Source organism: Arachis ipaensis, chromosome B5 (assembly GCF_059453495.1).
Source record: "Arachis ipaensis isolate K30076 ecotype BB chromosome B5, ASM5945349v1, whole genome shotgun sequence".
Classification (NCBI taxonomy): domain Eukaryota; kingdom Viridiplantae; phylum Streptophyta; class Magnoliopsida; order Fabales; family Fabaceae; genus Arachis; species Arachis ipaensis.
This window is the reverse complement of record NC_142440.1, coordinates 52,026,169-52,045,187: the sequence shown is the minus strand read 5'-3', so window position 1 is coordinate 52,045,187 and position 19,019 is coordinate 52,026,169. Positions and strand designations below refer to the sequence as shown.

Genomic DNA, 19,019 nt, shown 5'->3' with positions numbered 1-19,019 from the left:
CCACCTAATACAAGCTTCAAGTGGGTACAATCCTTAACCTTTATCTTTACTTTTCCACTTGAATATGGTTTTCTTGAAACAGATGGCCAGCTTAGAGCTCTCTGAGGCTGTTGGCATTCCAAACATTGGTGGATATTTCTGGATGAATTTAAGCATAAGCCACCATAAAAAGAAGCTCATCTAATGTCCAACTTAAGCGAACGCGTGATCTGGAAATCGGCGTAAAAATCCAACGCCCAGAAATCTGGGTTGGAATCGTGCGGCTGTCGTGCGTTTAGCACAAAACGGCCCACGCGTTCGCGTCCATCACGCGAACGCGTAACTTACATAAAACCCATCCCACGCGAAAGCGTGAGCGACGCGTTCGCGTCGCGTGGATTGCACAAACACCCCAAAGGAGACAGAGAGTTGCACTGAAACGACGCTAGAATTGTGCGTTTAGCACAATTTCCAGCGACGCGGTCGCATGCCTCACGCAACCGCGCCATTCATCCTTCTACCCATTCCATGCGATCGCGTCACTCACGCGATCGCGTCAACCCCATTCCACCCTAGCCACACGACCGCGTGCCCCACGCGTTCGCGTGGATTCAAATTCACTAACCCCCAATGACGCGAAATCCTACCCCATCGCGCCTCATTCTTCCCCCCAACCCCCCACTGCTCCCTCTCTACTCCCTGCCACCCACAACCGCCACCACCACCCTAACCACCTCCACTGGCCGCACCACCCTCGACCACCCAGCCACGACCGCGACGCCACCCCCCCTTCTTCTTTCCCTCTCTTTCTTCTCTTTCCTTTCTTTTCTTCCCTCCACCACCGCTGCCCCCCTCCGCAGCCACCACCACCACCGCACCACCACCGCCGCGCCTCCCACCACCACCACCCTTACCCCCATTCTTCTTCCACAACCCCCCCTCCACCGGTCACCTTACCTGAAATCCCCCCGCTACCACAAATAGCCACCACCACCACCGCGCAGCCCTGTTCCGCCACCGCGCCACCGTGCCCCTCCCAGCACTACCACAACCACACCCCCGCCATCTCTCAGTTTCCTAGCTTAGTTCATACGCCCACCAGGTTCCGCCGAACGCCACTTTTCTCTCATTCATAATAATTTGCATATTTTTTTCAGTTTATGTTTAAATTTAGAATAGTTAGAGATGTATGTTGTAGTGGATTCTAGATGGTTAGGTACCTAGGATGTGGTTAGTGGATTTATGCCTGATTTATTGCGCTGTTCTTGCTACTTGTTTTATAATTTTCGCAATTCTGCTGTTGTTGTGATGTTAGTATTGTTCATATGATGTTCTTACTGTTCATGCTACTATTGCGACTGCTCTTTCATATTCATATTATTTATGTCTATTTGCAGATTTGTTTTAATTTATATGAACTATTTTGCTTGCTGTTTATTACCCGGGAATGCCCAATTTTAGCCGAAATGCTGCCCAATTTTTTGTAAATTATTTTGATATTCATTCATGTTTTGGTTTTGGCAATTTGAATTTGGCACTCCTCAGCTTTTACCAAACCAATTCATGAATGCACGGGCCAGCATTCTTATTTCTCTGTTTTCCTGTTTAATAAATCACATTATTGATTATTAGATTTCACTTTTCGCTATTTCTATATCTATATGAATCATCAACAACTTGATTTCCTTGCTTGAATATGAGTTGTCTGTTGCCTCAAATTGTGAAATTCTTGTTACCACTTACTCTGACTTTCTTTTTACTAACTCACTAATTTTTGCTTTCTAACCTCTTTTTCAGTTTCACCCACTTTTTACTTTCTAACTTCCCCCTCTGCTTTCTGACTAACTCTTTCAACTTTTTGACTCATGGCATGATTATTGTTGCTCCTAATTAACAAGTATTCCCCTCATAACATATTTTGGATTGTAATTTCTCATCTCAGATTTTTACCTCCAAAATAATCCAAAATATACATTTCTTTAACTCATTTCATAATTCTATTGCTCCTTTGCCACTATGTGCTTTTCTTGTTATTTGCCTACTTGATTTCCTATTTTTATTATATCTTAGATTTCTGTTTTTTGGATGTCTGACCCTCAGCGTAAGGGCAAAGGCAAAGCAACAACTGGCAAACAAAAAAGAGGTGAATCTTCTATGTCTATCCTGGAGATTATGCATGATGACTCCAGGCGGGAAAAGCACTTTACCCCGCAGGAGAAGGCTGACCAGCTCCTCCCTGCCAATGATCCCATTAAGTTTGCAAATCGATACTGTGAGCTGAAGTATCCCGTGTTTGTCACCTCCAGAAATCTGTACCTTGAGAGGACTTTGAAAATTCCAGAAGAACTACAGCAGTACACCTCCGATCAGATCAAACAAAGAGGCTGGTTCTTCTTAGAGAGAAATTTGACTGAGGTCAATGCTTCCTGGGTAAGAGAGTTTTACTGCAATTATTTCAAGACTTCCCTGGATACAGTGCACCTCAGAGGGAAACAAATACTGGTCACTGAAGATGCCATTGAGGATATTCTGCAGCTTCAGCCTAAGTCAGATCAGCCTGACAGTTACCAAAAGGCCGAGGAGGATATGAGGTTTATGCGATTTGACTAGGATGCTATCAAGGAGAGGATAGCCCTTGACCCTACTGTCCCATGGGTCATGGGAATGAACACAACAATGCCTAAGGGAATCAAGCTGATGTATCTGAATGATGAGGCTCGGCTCTGGCACCAGATCCTGAGCAACTTTGTTATGCCGAGTACTCATGAGACGGAGCTGCCTGCTGCTATGATCACCCTCCTCTGGTGTGTGATGGAGTGTAACGACCTGTATCTGCCACGATTCATCCGGCACTATATGGCCAGGGTCCATGTCAGAGGCACCCTCCCCTTCCCTTATCTGGTCACCCAGCTAGGCCGTCGAGCTGACGTGCCTTGGGAGGATGCTGATGCATAGCCGACTGCTGTAGACCACAAGAAAATCATTCCTCACAGCAGGAAGTCTCTGGCTTTGGGCTATACACCTCCATTCCTCACCGCTCCTGATGAGACAGCCACACCTGCAGCCGCCCCTTCTTCTTCCACTGCTGCACCTGCCCCACCCACTGCACCTCCAGCTGTTCCTGAGCCTATTTACCATTTGGTGCATCAACTCTTCGCCCGCTTGGATTGTATGGAGCGTCGCAACAAGTGACGCTATGAGCACGTCAAGTTGATGCTCCGTTCCGGCGGCAACATCCCCTCCGAGCCTAACACCCCTTCTGATACATCTGAGGTGGAGGAGGACGATCACGAGGAGGAGACACCCACCCAGGCTGCACAGGCAAGACCAGAGCAGGCTGCACCACAGCAGGAGGCGCCACAGTAGATTCAGGCTGCAGATACAGAGATTCCTATCCAGTCAGAGCCTCCTCTACAGCAGACAGATCCTCCTATGCTCATCCAGTCTGCAGATCCTCAGGCCACTACAGAGACTCCAGCAGCCCATCCTTCCAGTGATGACACTCCTTCACACCCAGCTTTAGTGAGCATCGAGGACGATGCTTTATTTTAAGTGTGGGGAGGTCGCCATCTCTGGCGTATTTTTTTTGGTGAACGACTACAGACTCTTTTATTTTATTTTGGTTATTTTTCTGTATTTTTATCTTTCAGTACTTATACATTGTTCTTTTTATGTGTTTTTACTCTATTTTTTACATTTTGCACTTTAGTTCATATTTTAGCCATTTAGTTTAGTTTGCGATTCTAAACTTATTAGTTATAGAATATGTGGATTAATTAGTATAGTTTACCCTTTTAGCATATGATAGTTTGGTTTAAATTAAAAATAAAAAGGAAGTCAACTAGAGACTTTAACATAATCAAAAACAATCCACACACCTTGTATATAGAACTTAACATGTTAGTTAGTTAACAACATTTCATCAAGGAGGAACACTAAAACTTTAAAGCCACCGAAAAAAAATTTACATTGAGAATAATGGGAACTCTTAATTTCTATTTGCATGACATATATAACTGATATATGATTTTTGAGCTAGAGAACACACAGCCTGTGAGTTTTGAGCTTAATTGTATGGTTACATTCAAACCATAATTTTTATTCCTGTGTGTTTCGCCCTTCTTTTTATTCTAATGTTCTTTGCTTTGTTTTAGTCTATATGTCCAATTATAGAGTATAGATACATACTAAGAGATGATTGAGGCCATTATTTGTTTAGCTCACTTATCCAAAATAAGCCTACCTTTTACATCACCCTTGTTAGCCCCCTTGAGCTTTTAAACCCCTCTTGTTCTATAAACCACATTACTAGCCTTAAGTAGAAAAACAAAATAAAAATTCCAAGTTGAATCCTTGGTTAGCTTAAGATAGAAATTGTGTATTGTTTAAGTGTGGGAAACTTTATGGGAACATGGATGATAGAAACAAAGGTAGAAAGTTAAAAAGAATAAAGATATTTCAAAATAAAAAAAATTGGGAAGCATGCTCATGTAAAACCATAACAACTGAATTACCATGTGTATTAAATATATATATATATATATATATATTATTTTTGGTATTTAATTAAGGGGATACAAAAATTCCCCAATTGAAAAATGAAAAGAATCAATGCAAATGGGATAAAATTAAAGTTAATGCATGAGCTTGCAATACAAGGTGACAAAATCTGGGCAAATAGGTTAAGAAGCTTTGAATTACAAAATATGTATGTTAGGTGAGATCTTAGACTAATCAAAGATTCACTTATTAGCTCACTTAGCCTTATACATATACCCTTACCTTTACCTTGGCCCCATTACAGCCTTGAAAAAGACCTCATGATTTTTGTATGTCTGTATTCTATAATTGTTGATTGGTTAGATGAAGAACAAAGTTATAGAAAGTAAGGATAAAAAGAAGAATAGATTGATTAACCCAATAAACACTGAGTGACTAGAGAGTAAACACAAAATCCAGTGAGGGTTCAATAGCTCATCATATATCTCTGCTTGAATTGTTAATTGTCTTGCAAGTTTGAAAAATATTTTTACCCATCTCAATTGTAAAATTGCTTTAACATTATATGATTCCTTGAAGAATGTGAATTAATTTAACTACATGTAAGTTTTATATACAAGTGAATAACAATTAGAATTGCATGATTCATTTAGGTAGTTGCAATAAGGAAAGATTGCATTGCATGAGATTCCACCACTTTAACCTTACCTTATTCTTTATCATGGATTTAGCATGAGGACATGCTATTGTTTAAGTGTGGGGAGGTTGATAAACCCATATTTTATGATATATATTGTGCTCAATTCAAGAGATTTATTCAATCCTTCACCCACTTATTCATGTAAATTGCATTGTTTTACTTTCCCTTCCTTATTATGTGATATATGTGAAATACATGCTTCCTATGCTTTGAAATTATTTATTTTAATCACCCTTTATTACCATTCGATGCCGTGATTTGTGTGTTGAGAAGTTTTAGATCTTCTAAGGCAGGAATGACTTAAAGGATGGAAAGGAAACATACAAAAATGGAAGGAAAGCACAAAATGGAGTTTTTGAAGAAATTGGCTGCGACGCGTGAGCAGAACACATATGATGCGTACACGTGACCGAAGTGAACGTGTGACAAGGAAAACTCCAGATGACGCGACGGCGTGACCCACGCGGACGAGTGACAGACACCACGCACCAGAAATTACATAAAATGCTCCCAGCAATTTCTAAGTTCCCTTTTGGCCCAGATCTAAGTCCAGAAGGCACAGATTAGAGGTTATAAAGTGGGGGAATACACCCATTCAAGGGAGATCACCAATTATTCACTTTTCCTAGTTTAGATGTAGTTTTTAAAGAGAGAAGTTCTCTCCTCTCTCTTAGGTTTTAGGATTAGGATTTCTTATTATTTCAAGTTAGTATTCCAACTCTTTATCAGGTTCAATGTTCCTTTTTAATTATTTTCTCAATTTAATTTGTGAACTCTTCCATGTTACATTTGATTCTCTTAGTTAATGTTAATTGAGGTATTTCAGTTTATGATTGCTTTCTTTTATTTATGTTACTGTTGCTTCCGATCTGAAGACATTTTTATTTGAGTAAGTTTACTTTTCCCCTTTTGGCCTTGGTTAACTAATTGGTAACTCATGAGTTATCAAACTCAACGTGATTGATAATTTTTGTCTTTGCTAATTGAATTGAACTTCAATAACACCAGTTCTTTCTTAGGAATTGACTAGGACCTGAGGATCAAACTAATTGATCCACTTGACCTTCCTTTGCTTTAGTAAAGGTTAACTAAGTGGGATTAAAACTCAATTCTCATCACCATTGATAAGGATAACTAGGATAGGACTTCCAATTTCTCATACCTTGCCAAGAGTTTATTTTACAGTTATTTATTTATTTTATTTGTCATTTAAATTACTTGTTCCTTACTTTCAAAACCCCAATTTACAAAACTCATAACCAATAATAAGAACATACCTCCCTGCAGTTCCTTGAGAAGACGACCCGAGGTCTAATACTCAGTTATCAATTTTAACGGGGTTTGTTACTTGTGACAACCAAAACGTTTGTAAGAAAGGACTTTTGTTGGTTTAGAAGCTATACTTGCAACGGAAATTTATTCTGAATTCTAGACCACGCAAAAGTTCTCTCTTCACCGACGGGCATGCATGATGCCCAGCATGTGACCTCATTAATGAAATCGTGGCTGGCAATTTTTGAGGAGCTCCAGGCCCAAATTCAACTGGATTCTGCATGGAAAAGACCCAGGAGCTCTAGGGGGAAAGGGAGGGATCAATCATTGTAGACTTGAAACACATTTTTGACTAGTTTTTGGTTCTCATGTACTAGGTAGAAAAACTCTTGCTCCTCTCTAGATCTAGTTTGATTTGATCTTCCATTGTTGAATTTCTGAATTGGATTTTGTTAATCTTAGTTCCAATTATTCAATTTGAGTTCTCTAGTTTTCATTTTGTTTAGAACTTGTGTTTGAATTTGAATTTTCTTGTTATTTCTCCTTTTCTTCTCATTTTATGAATTTTGTGGATCCTGAATTTCCACTAGTGCATTGATGTTTTCTATGATTAATAGTGTTGTTTGAGTTGTTTTCTATTTATAATTGTTAGTGGGTACTTGTAGTTTCCAATTAATTTGCAATTTGAATATGTCTTTTATTAATGCATACCATGTGTTTGATGAAATGTTTCCTTTGATTATGGAGTAGTTTTCTTTACTTTTGGCCTAGGCTAAGGGGACTAGGTGAACTTGAGTCATTGGGTCTAATGGATTTGGTGATTTGAGAGCCCTAGTGTTCAAATTCATACCCATTGACACCAATCTACTACTAAGTCAATTAGTAGTTGGATTGGAACTTATGAGTTGAAATTGACCAAGCCATTTAATGTACTTAAAGCTTGGAAGTAGACATTATACGTACTTCAAGCATGGAGGTAGACTTAATGATCTTGGTTCCTCATAATTGTCAATATATGATTATTAGACAAGGATGGTGACCCCAATTCACATGCCTAGCCAAGAGTGCCTTTTTTTATTCATATTTGAAACCCAAAAATTCCAACTGTTTAGTTCTTCTTGTAGCTAGTTTAGTTGTTTACTTAGTCTTAGAATAGAAGTAGCTCATATGTTCTCTTGCTAGATTAAAATTGCTCATACCTTGCCTTAGTTACTTGATTTAGTTTCTTGCACTTTCAGATTCCTTGCATGTTAAGTTTAGTAGTTTAAATTCTTGCTCATGACTCCTAACCCCAGAATTCTAACCAATATTAATGCACATGTTTGCCTATTCTCTTGAGGACGACTGAAAGAGGAAAACCGTTAGCTAAGAATTTCTTCTCGATTAGAGAAAATAACTTCGTTGCAAGTATATTTCCCAACCGACTAGTAATGCTCAAATTAAATTTTAAAGATTTTTGGTTGTCACAAGTACAAACCCCGATGAAAATTAACCGAGGTATTTAAACCTCGGGTCGTCTCACAAGAAATTGCAATGAAGTGCTCAATTATTGGCTATGAAGATGCAAGGGGGTTTGATTTGAAATTGGCCAGAAAATATAAAAGTAAGAAAGTAAATGACAAGAATTAATAAAATAAAGGAAAGAACTCTTGGCTAGATGATTCATTCAAAAACTATCTCTTAACGATTTCCTACCGGCAAGTGCACCGGATTGTCGTCAAGTAAAAACTCACTGTAGAGTGAGGTCGAATCCCACAAGGATTGGTTGGTTGATCAATGTTAATTGGAGAATTGTTCTAGTTAAGCAAAATCAGAATTGAGTTAAGATTGCAGAAAGTAAAATTGGCGGGAAACTTAAATTGCAAGAAATTAAATGAGAGAAATTAAATTGCAAGAAATTAAATGGGAATGGGGATTAAGCATGAAATTAAAGAGCAGATTGTAAAAGAATGCGAGGATCAGAGATGGGGATTCATTGGGTTTTGGGAGATATTGAACTCTCCAGATCAAATCACTTTTATCTCTTCCTGAATCAATGCATTTATTGACATTGCTTGGCAATCTTATATGATTGGATCCCAATGTCTTGGCTCACCAATCTCTCTAAGCATGAATAATTGCCCAATGTCTTGATTTAATTGCTCATGGAAAGAGTTGAAGTTCGGTCACTAACTATACCACACAAATTCATAGATCAAAGTATTGGTAGGATTAAATGTCACAATATCCATCCAACCCCCAATCCAATCCAATGTGAGAAAGCAATCCTAGCATGAATTCTTCATTCCTCTCTCAAGGATCCGAAGAATTCCAATTATGGATAGCTTCTCTCTCAAGACAACTATCCAATTGAATTAAGATCGAAAGCTTTCTAACAAAAATCAAGAGAAAAAAAGAAGAAGAAGATGAAAATTACTATTGATCCATTGAATTACAATAGAGCTCCCTAACCCAATGAATGGGGTTTAGTTGTTCATAGCTCTCAAAGTTGAAGTAAAAGTTCTTTCTAACTTAAATACTAAGCTATTTATACACTTTCTTCCATTGATCTTCAATCTCTGAATTGGGCTTTTGGCCTTGATGGAATTGGGTTGAAGTTGCTCCAATTTGTTTCCCTTGATGTTGAGAAGAGATCTGTTTGAATTTGCAAGGTTCTGGTGCTCAAGTTGGAGTCAACGTTTGATGGCCAACGTTGACTCAAACGCCTTTCTTAAAAACCTGATAGATTTGCTGTCATTGGCGTTTGACTCAACGTTGGAGTGCCAACGTTCTTCTTCCCATGCGTACGTGTGCCTTGCGCGTTTGCGCCCTTGGGATCAAAATGCGTATCCACGCGTTCGCGTGCTGCACGCGTGCACGTGGATGCAAAAACCTCATTTCCAGTTTTCAAAACATGTAGAACAGTGTTGGCCTCAGCGTTAGACTGGCAACGTTACCTCCAACATTGGCCTCTCCACGCGTGCACGTGCTGTACGCATGCGCGTCGATTCTAAAAAGTCAAGCCCGCGCGCATGCGCCGTGGACGCGTGCGCGTCGTTGCGCCTTTTCAAATCCAAAATTTTGAGATCAGAATCGCAAACGTTGGCCACCAACGTTTGAGGTAGCGTTTGGGGTCCAACGTTACCCATCCACGCGTACGCATCAGGTACGCGTGCGCGTGGATTGTCAAAATATCCAATCCATGCGTACGCATGTAGCACGCATGCGCGTCGCTGCAGTTTATCAAAATCTTCAGAAAGCACATTTTATCACAACGTTGGGGTAACGTTGGCTTGCCAACGTTTCCTCAAACGTGAGGACCAGCTAATTATGCAGAGAATGACTCTGCCTCCCTTTCAACGTTGCTTCTTCTTCATCTTTTCATGCTCCTTCTTCAACTTCCTTCCATGCCTTCCTTCACCTGTCATCAACCAACACATGCATCAAAGCCTTGCCAAAGTCATGAGAGTTCTCATCATTCTTAGCAAACAAGTAATTATAGCATAATTCTCATGAAATTGCATCAAATTAACCCTAGTTGGGTGATTCTAGGCATGCATGAATTTTTACCCTAATTGCTTACTTATAACTCAAAAAAGTGCATAAAATCTATTAGAAACAAAGGAAAAAAGGCTAGTTAAGCTAGCCTAAGATGCCCTGGCATCACAACACCAAACTTATGTCTTGCTTGTCCTTAAGCAAGTACTGAATTCTTGAGAAGAAAGAATGAAACAGAAGGTGATGTTCATATCAGCAAGTCATTATTAGTAGTTCATGGGGTTTTATGCAGACAGTGCAATAACTCACTTCTTATTTATCTTTAGAAATAGACTGTCTCCCTTAAGCATCAACTGACATACTGCTATGACCTCTTATTATTCACTCATCCTTGGTAATTGCTTTTCTTTATTTTCTTTTTCGGTAAACTTATTCTTTGATTCTAGCAGCTCAGTGTCATATGTTGTAACAGCTTCTTAACTTATTTGCATTCAACACATATTCACTACAGACACTTGGCTCACAATTCTTCTTAAGACATTGGTGCCGAGCACCTCTTGGGGTTACTAAATGCCTTGTAACTAGGTTGCTCTTGATAGTGGAATTTTGGTTGATAATCCCGGGTTAGTTAACCCAAGTTTCCAAGTGTTAAAGAACTCCATAGAACCTAATCATCCAAGCAGATCCTAGTACAAAGACACCACATGCATATGTCCTAAGGTCCAAGCTATTGGTGTCTAGCCTTATTATTTGCTTCTTTCTGATTTTGTTGCCACTTTTGGATTTTCTATTTCTTTCTTTTTATTTGTTTTTCTTTCATCCAAGGACTTTTGTTTGCTAATATTCATAGACAGCATGCTAGTTTACACTAAAAAGGGGAACAATTTATCCTTTTATTCATTATAAGTGAGCTACTACATAATCAAACATATATATCACCACTTACTGTTGTTTCACTTCATGCTAAAAAGGAACTCTTCCACTTCTTGTTCAAACATTTCTTTTATTCAAATTGAAAAGACTCAGGGGACAAACAAGCATTTGAACTAGTGAAAGTGAAAACACACACACCTAGGCTAGCATACTTATTGCAAAATTAAACACTACAGAATGCAAAATGACTTAAACTAAAAGGTGACTATTAACTAAAATAGACATGTTCTTTCTTTACTGAATAGAGTAACCAAGGAGCAAGTCCACCTTTTATTTTTTATCATGTTTGTCTTTCTTCTTCTTCTCGCTTGCTTGCTTACTAGTTTCTCCCTTGCCTTTTCCCCTTAGTTTTGTCCAGAATCCAGCTTTCTTCATTGTGTCTTCCACTCTGTCTTCAAGGCGTATTGCTTTGTCTACTTCTATGTTACTTCTTTCCTTAAACTATTGATCATAAATTGGAAATGCTGGGTTCAGATTATGTAGATGTTCCGCAATGTAGTTGAGCTTGATCTGAGAATTTATGTTGTAATCAGCTTGAACTTCATATCTTGCATCCTAAAGAGTCGTGAATTCCTTGAAAGCTCCCATATTATCAACTTGAAGTTGGGCCAGCTGGTTGAAAGATCTTTGAAATTGTGAAGCTTGTTCTCTTTGCATAACTAGAGATTTTGACTCAAAATCTCTCTGCTGGCTCATGATTCTCAACTGAAGCTCCTCTTATCTCTCTTGAGCTCTCATGTATTGTGAATGGAATTCTTCTTGTTTCTCTTGAACTCTCAGGTACTGTTCAGATAGCCTTTCAATTGCTTCTTGCATCCGGCCCATGTCCATGTTGGTTTGTGGTTGGAATTATTGCTCTTCTTCTTGTTCTTCTTCATGTTCTTCTTCCTCACGTGGTTCTTCTCTCCTTTGCCTCATTTGTGGTCTTCGACTTTGTTGTGCCTCTGTGACATTCATCATCCTTTCGAGAGTCATTGGCATGCATGGATGCAGCCATATTAGGTTTGCATCCTCCAGTGGTACTCTAGACTTCATGCATAACCGCATGATGGTGCTGGGGTAATATAGCCAGGCTTCAGCAGAATTTTTCTCTGAGATCTTTTGAATATCATTTGCAATGATCTCGTGAACCTTTACCTCTCCTCCCACCATTATACAGTGTAGCATGACGGCCCTTTTCTTGTTAACTTCTGAAGTGTTCATTATGCCCAGGATTGATCTCTTTATAAGCTTATACCAACATTTTGCCTCAGAAATGAGATCTCCCCTTTTTAAGTACTTGTGCCCTCCTTGAGTATCGCTCTCCCAGTCAGTATTAACCACACAGTTATCACTAGAGATTTCATCATAATCTGGGTTCCCATTCAATCTTTCTTGGTATCCCGGCACATCAAAATGCGCTGACCTTAGTCCTAAGACCTTCATAATGGTCTTCGGACTAAAGTCTACTTACACTCCCCGTACAAAACTCTTGTACGTTGGTGCTTCGGTCATATCCAGGCTTGCAGTGTTAGCATAAAACTTTCTTATGATGTTTGCATTAATCCTGGTGATTGGTGAGGTTAGCTCTTCCTATTTCCTCTTTTTGATCTTGGCTCTTATTTCTGGGCATCCATTCTCAGGTAGCTGGAAAGGGATTTCTGGATATATCTTTTTGTCGTTCATCCACCCAAGTTATATTTGGCGGAACCATGATCTGAACTTCCATTGGTCATAGTCATTTCCACTTTCCTCAGTAACAGGTTCCTTTCCTCTCCTTCTTTTGAAACTTGAAGAAGATGTCATGCTTTCCTTGATGGTTACCCGAATGGAGGTTGAAGGTTTATGAAGAGGGGTGACTAGTGTGATGTACTCTTGATGAAAAGGTGGTTTGATGGCTAGGTACTGTTGTGGAGACAGGTGAACGAGGATGATTTATTGCACATAAACATGGTTGTTGGGCTTTGGCTTTAAAGAACACAAGAGTTGAATTTGTTTAGAGTACAAGAAGTATGAACATTTTGGTTCATATGCACGGTACAAGTAAAGCCATTTATAGTAAGCTTTAATGAAGAATGGATGGTTGGGATTCTTTCGGATAGGTTATGAATGAAGGGTGTGCATGCAAGGTTGAATGAAGACAAAAGTTGCCTCTCCGTTAAGCATATCCCTCTTCTCAAGGTGTTCAGATTTTAATTCCAAAGAAGCACCCTTCCAACCATGTGATTTACTTTTTGTCCTCATGCTATCTTTATCATCCATTGCCTTGTCCCTTTCATTAAATAGTTCTTCTACTCACCTAACTATCATAACAAGACAAAAGAAGTAAGTACTAACAAGTGGCGGCAAGAGAACAATTAATACTTAAAGCTAAAAATTTGACTAGCATTCCTTATGCTTGTTCAACCAACCGTGACTCCTTTTGTGCTCTTATATATAGTCTTGGAGGACACAAACTTAGTGTTTGGCTAAATGGTTCAAAGTCTTACTTCCTTTAAGTATTGTCATTGAGATCTCAAGGGGATTAGTGTCACTTTTGGTTAAACCATCATGAGAAACACTTTATTTTTCTATTTCTCAACATGAACTAAAAATTATAAACATGGTTGCACTTTCATGAATTTCAAGACTCAAAAGAATAGAACACCAAACTTAATGTTTGGATATATATTCCAAGAAACACATGTCAAAATGGCAATATGATCATCATTTATTTGAAAGATATCTTAGTGTGCCTGTAGGCACACCAAACTTAGAATTTGACCATATGCTTCACAATGTCATGGATAGTTGTCAAAATTGTATATGAGAGCTTGAATTCATGTTAGAGCAACAATTATTATTCATACTGAAGCATTAAAAATAAGGAAACTAAATCATGGGCTGCCTCTCATGGAGTGCTTCTTTAGCGTCATTAGCTTGATGGTTGGTTTACTGTTATAGTGGTTCGTAATGCTTCAAATCTTCTCCCCTCACAGTGAATCTGTCACCATTTGATTCTTTAAGAATTTCTACATGTTCCAATGAGAGGATCCTATTGATTGTGTAGATCTGAGGTAATTGAGATGGTATCACAGGCAGGTGAGAAGGTATGAGTACATGGTGGGCTGACATAACCTTGTCACCCAGTGAAAAATCCTCAATAGGAATTTTCTTATTCTTCCATCTCCTTGGTACTTTCTTCCCCATTTTCCTCTCCTCTTTAAGTTGTGCTTCAGAAGTTCTTGTGTTGAATTGATCCTTATTGATTAATTCCCTTGGTTCCTGTTGTTTCAGCTTCTCCTCTAGTATCCTTATTTGCTTCATCCCTTGAGCTTCTTGTTTATCTACCCATGAAAGCTCCAAAGGCTTGACTAGTGGTTCATTACTGTTCTTCTTCAAAGAGCTCTCAATGTGTTCTTCCCTTAATTCCTTGCTCTCTTGCTCAAACTCATTCGTGGGCTTGAAGACATGGAAAATGAGCTGCTCATTATGTATTCTCAGTATCAACTCTCCTTGTTCTACATCAATGAGTGCTCTACCAGTGGCCAAGAATGGTCTTCCTAAGATGATAGGGTGAAGATGGCTCTCTTCTATGTCAATAACTACAAAGTCAGTAGGGAGAAAGTAATTTTCCACTTTGACCAGTATATTTTCGACTACTCCTTCAGCTTGCTTTTGAGTCTTGTCTGCCAATTGGATGATTACATCTGTGGGCTTAAGCTCATTAATTTTCAATCTTTTCATGAAAGACAGAGGCATCAAATTTATGCTGGCTCCCAGATCACAGAATCCTCTATCAATCAGTATATCTTCTATAGCACAGAGGATGTGAAAGCTTCTCGGATCCCCTTTCTTTATGGGTCATAATGCCTTCTGATTGATAGTACTGCATTCCTTGTTCATCACCACTGTTTGGCCACCTTTCAGGTTACTCTTTCTAGCTAGTAACTCCTTCATCCACTTAATACAAGTAGCATCTGTTTGAGGATTTCGAGGTAGGGAATGTTGACATGAAGATTCTTAAATACATCAAAGAATCTGGTATATATTCTCCCTTTCTCACTGCCAATGAGTCTCTGTGGGAATGGTGCTTGTGCCACATATGGTTGAAGGGTTTTTTTCTCTTCTGGTTTTCTCCTTTGAGTAGGATCAGTCCTTTGTTCAATCTCTTCTTGCTTCTTCTTTTAAGTTCTTTGATTGCTAATTTCTTCCTTCCAAACCTCCTCACTTGCAAGGTTTATTGCTTTACATTCTTCCCATCTCACATTTTGTGTTCCTCCTCTTGGATTCTTCTCAGTGTCACTTGGAAAGCCATCCGTGGACTTTGGAATCTGTTGCGATAGTTATCCCACTTGCGCCTCAAGCTACTTGATAGTTTCTCCTCAACTTTTCATGCTCGTCCTGACTTCCTCTTTGAATGTTTTCTTATCTTCAGACTCACTACAGCGGTTTTCAAGCATAGCTTCGATCTTGGAGAATCGGTCATCATCAGATGGTGAATTGGAAGTGGGGTGTTGAGGCTGATATGGTCTTTAGTTTGAGTGTTGATGAGTGGAGTTATTATAATGGTTTGGATTGTGAGGTTTGTAGTTTTGGTTTTGATTTTGTTGGTTTCCCCACCCAAAGTTTGGGTGGTTCTTCCAACCAGGATTGTAAGTTTTGGAATAAGGGTCACGCTCTTGTCTTGTAGAATGCTCAATGTAGTTGACTTCTTCTTCTTCAGTGTTTGGCTCTTCTGGTGCTGACGGTTGGGTGTCGATTGCTACTACTTGGCTTGCTTCCATCTTCTTTGTGAGATCTACCAATTGCTTGGCAATCATCTTATTCTGAGCCAGAATTGCATCCATGTTGTTTAACTCCATGACTCCTCTGTTGTTACTTCTCTCAGAGGTATAAAAGTACTCATTTTCAGCCACTGTTTCAATGACATCGATGGCTTCCTCAATGGTCTTCTTCTTGTTGAGTGATCCTCGAGATGAGTGGTCTACAGCCTTCTTGGATTCATAAGAAAGTCCTTCATAAAAGATATGCAATTGTACCCACTCATTAAACATATAAGGGGGACATCTCCCTGTCAAATCCTTGAATCTTTCCCATGCTTCATACAAGGTTTCACCATCCTGCTCTCTGAATGTTTGAACCTCGGCTCTCAGCCTATTGACTCTTTGTGGAGGATAGAACCTTGCCAAGAATTTGTTAACTACATCTTCCCAAGTTGTGAGGCTCTCCTTCGGAAATGACTCTAGCCACTTGGACGCTTTATCCCTTAGAGAGAAAGGGAGTAAAAGCAGCCTGTAAGCATCAGGATGAACTCCATTTGATTTCACTGTGTCACAGATCCTTAGGAATTTAGTGAGATGCTAATTAGGGTCTTCCTAGGCACTTCCTCTAAAAGAATAATTGTTTTGAACTAGTGCGATGAGCTGTGGCTTCAATTTGAAATTGTTGGCCTGGATAGTTGGCTTTCGAATGCTGCTACCACAGTTTCCTGGGTTTGGATTGATGTAGGAGCCTAGAACTCTCCTCTCCTGTCCAGCTTGGTTAGCTGCACCTTGATGATCCAGAAAATTGACGGTTTAGAATTCACAACTGGATTCTCGTTGTAATATAGTTTCTAAACCAACACTAATCCTTTTATACAAAAATTTGTTTGTCACTAAAACAAATCCCTAAAATTATAAACCGAAGTATTTAATCATCGGGTCGTTCTCCCTAGGAATTACAAAAAAGTCTCTTGTTATTTGTTATGAGGTATGTTTGGGGTGTTTTAGATTTTTGACCAGAAATATAAATGGCAAAGAAAGTAAACTAACAACTATGAAAGCTCTTGGCAAGGTTATGAGAATTGGAAGTCCTATCCTCATTATCCTCCTCCATTGTGATAAGAATTGTCCATTGCTACCACTTAGTTAACCTCTAACCATGGAGGAAATTTAAGTGGATGAATCAACTTGATTCCACAGGTCCTAGCCAACTCCCAAGGGAAAGACTAGCTTTAGTGGTATCCAAATCAATTAGCAACTTCTAATTTTCAATCAACAAGGGAATTAGATAATTCAAGAGTCACTAATTACTCTACCAAAGCCAAGAGGAGAAAAATCTATACTAAAATCCAACCAAGCATTTCATCAAACACTTGGAAGGCATAACAGAAAAGCATAGTAAATTGACAACAAGAATAGAATCTAACAACAATTATTGCAATGAATTAATCAACAACAATCAAAAGAAACACAATTATTACGAAATACCTCAAATTGAATTGAAAGAGAATAGAAGGAAAAAGAGTAGATCTACAACAAATCATAGAAACAAAACAGAAGAAATTACAACAAAAGAATAGAAGAGTGATGAATGTAACAACAAGGAATTGAAAGGTAGAAGATGAAAGCATGAATTAAAACCTAGATCTAAGAAATAAACCTAATCCTAATCCTAATTCTAGAGAGAAGTGAGAGCTTCTCTCTCTAAAACTAACTCTAAACTAATCCTAATGTGTGTTATGGTGTGAAATCATGTGTTCCCCTTCAATCTTATGTCTTTTAAAGCTTTTCCCGCCAAAAACACAGCTCCATGTGGGGCCAAAAACCCTCCAAAATTGCCAGGCACGAGTTCTTCTTTAAAAATCATGTGCAGCCTTCGGCGCGTACGCGCACAGCGCGCGTACGCATCCCTGGAGAATTTTGCAATTCGTGTATAGGCGCATAGTACGCGCGCGCATCCATGCTCTTTTTCCAAATCTTTGGCTTTTTCATGTGTTCTCCACTTTGCATGCTTCCCTCTTCATTCCTTTGATTCATTCCTAGCTTTTTCAACCTGAAATCACTAGCAAACACATCAAGGCATCTAGTGGAATCAAAGGTGAATCAAAATTATCAAATTAAAGGTCTAACAGCATGATTTCACATTTAAGCACAAATTAAGAGATAATCATGAAACCATGCTATTTCATTGGATAAATGTGGGTAAAAGGTTATAAAATCACCTAAATTAAGCACAAGATAAACCCTACAAAGGGGGTTTATCACACCTCCTCTGGCATGATTGTTCACTTCTCTTTCATGATGGTTTTCCATATCATCGTCCATTGTTATTTCTAAATCTTCCTCATCTTCCTCTGCACCAACAACCCTTTTTTCTCTAGCTTCCCTCCTTAATCTCAGGAAGATTTTTTCCGGTTCACTGTCAAAAGAGGATGAGACCTCTCTTCTACCTGTCATACAATGAACAAATACCAGTAACAGCAAATGCATAGTCCACTAAAACAGAGTATAGTTAGCTTGGTTAGAGCAATTTAACAAACAGTTAATGAGTTAGTGGATTAATTCTGCGGGTAAGTAAAGAAATAAAGAAAAAGTAAAGAGAATCAACTAAAAGTTGGAGAGAACGTAAATGAACAGCTGAAATTAAAAGTTGGAAAGTGCTCAATCTAGTTATCCTTCAATTTAATCATTGTCAATACAAAATCAATCTCCGGCAATGGCGCCATAAACTTGATTCACTCGAAAACTGTCTCTCAACAATTTCCTACCGGCAAGTGCACCGGATTGTCGTCAAGTAAAAACTCACTGTAGAATGAGGTCGAATCCCACAGGTATTGGTTGGTTGATCAATGTTAATTGGAGAATTGTTCTAGTTGAGCAAAATCAGAATTCAATTAAGATTGCAGAAAGTAAAATTGCCGAAAAACATAAATTGTAAGAAATTAAATGACAAAAATTAAATTGCAAGAAATTAAATGGGAATGGGGATTAAGCATGAAATTAAAGAGCAGAATGTAAAAGAATGGGAAGATCAGAGATGGGGATCATTGGGTTTTGGGAGATACTGAACTCTCCGGATCAAATCACTTTTATCTCTTCCTCAATCAATGCATTCATTGACATTGCTTGGCAATCTTAGATGATTGGATCCCAATGTCTTGGCTCACCAATCTCTCTAAGCATGAACAATTGCCCAATGTCTTGATTTAATTACTCATGGGAAGAGTTGAAGTTCGGTCACTGATTATACCACACAAATTCATAGATCAAAGTATTGGTAGGATTTAATGACAAAATATCCATCCATCCCCCAATCCAATCCAATGTGAGAAAGCAATTCTAGCATGAATTCTTCATTCCTCTCTCAAGGATCCGAAGAATTCCTATTATGGATAGCTTCTCGCTCAAGACAACTATCTAATTGAATTAAGATC

General features: G+C 38.9%; 1 non-coding gene across 1 annotated transcript; it reads left to right on the top strand.

Annotated features, from left to right (window-relative positions):
* The first annotated feature begins 15,871 nt into the window (after positions 1-15,871).
* LOC148564176 (small nucleolar RNA R71) lies at positions 15,872-15,978 on the top strand. The gene has a single exon (XR_015885499.1). It is a non-coding gene; the product is annotated as a small nucleolar RNA R71 (small nucleolar RNA).
* Positions 15,979-19,019: the final 3,041 nt, after the last annotated feature.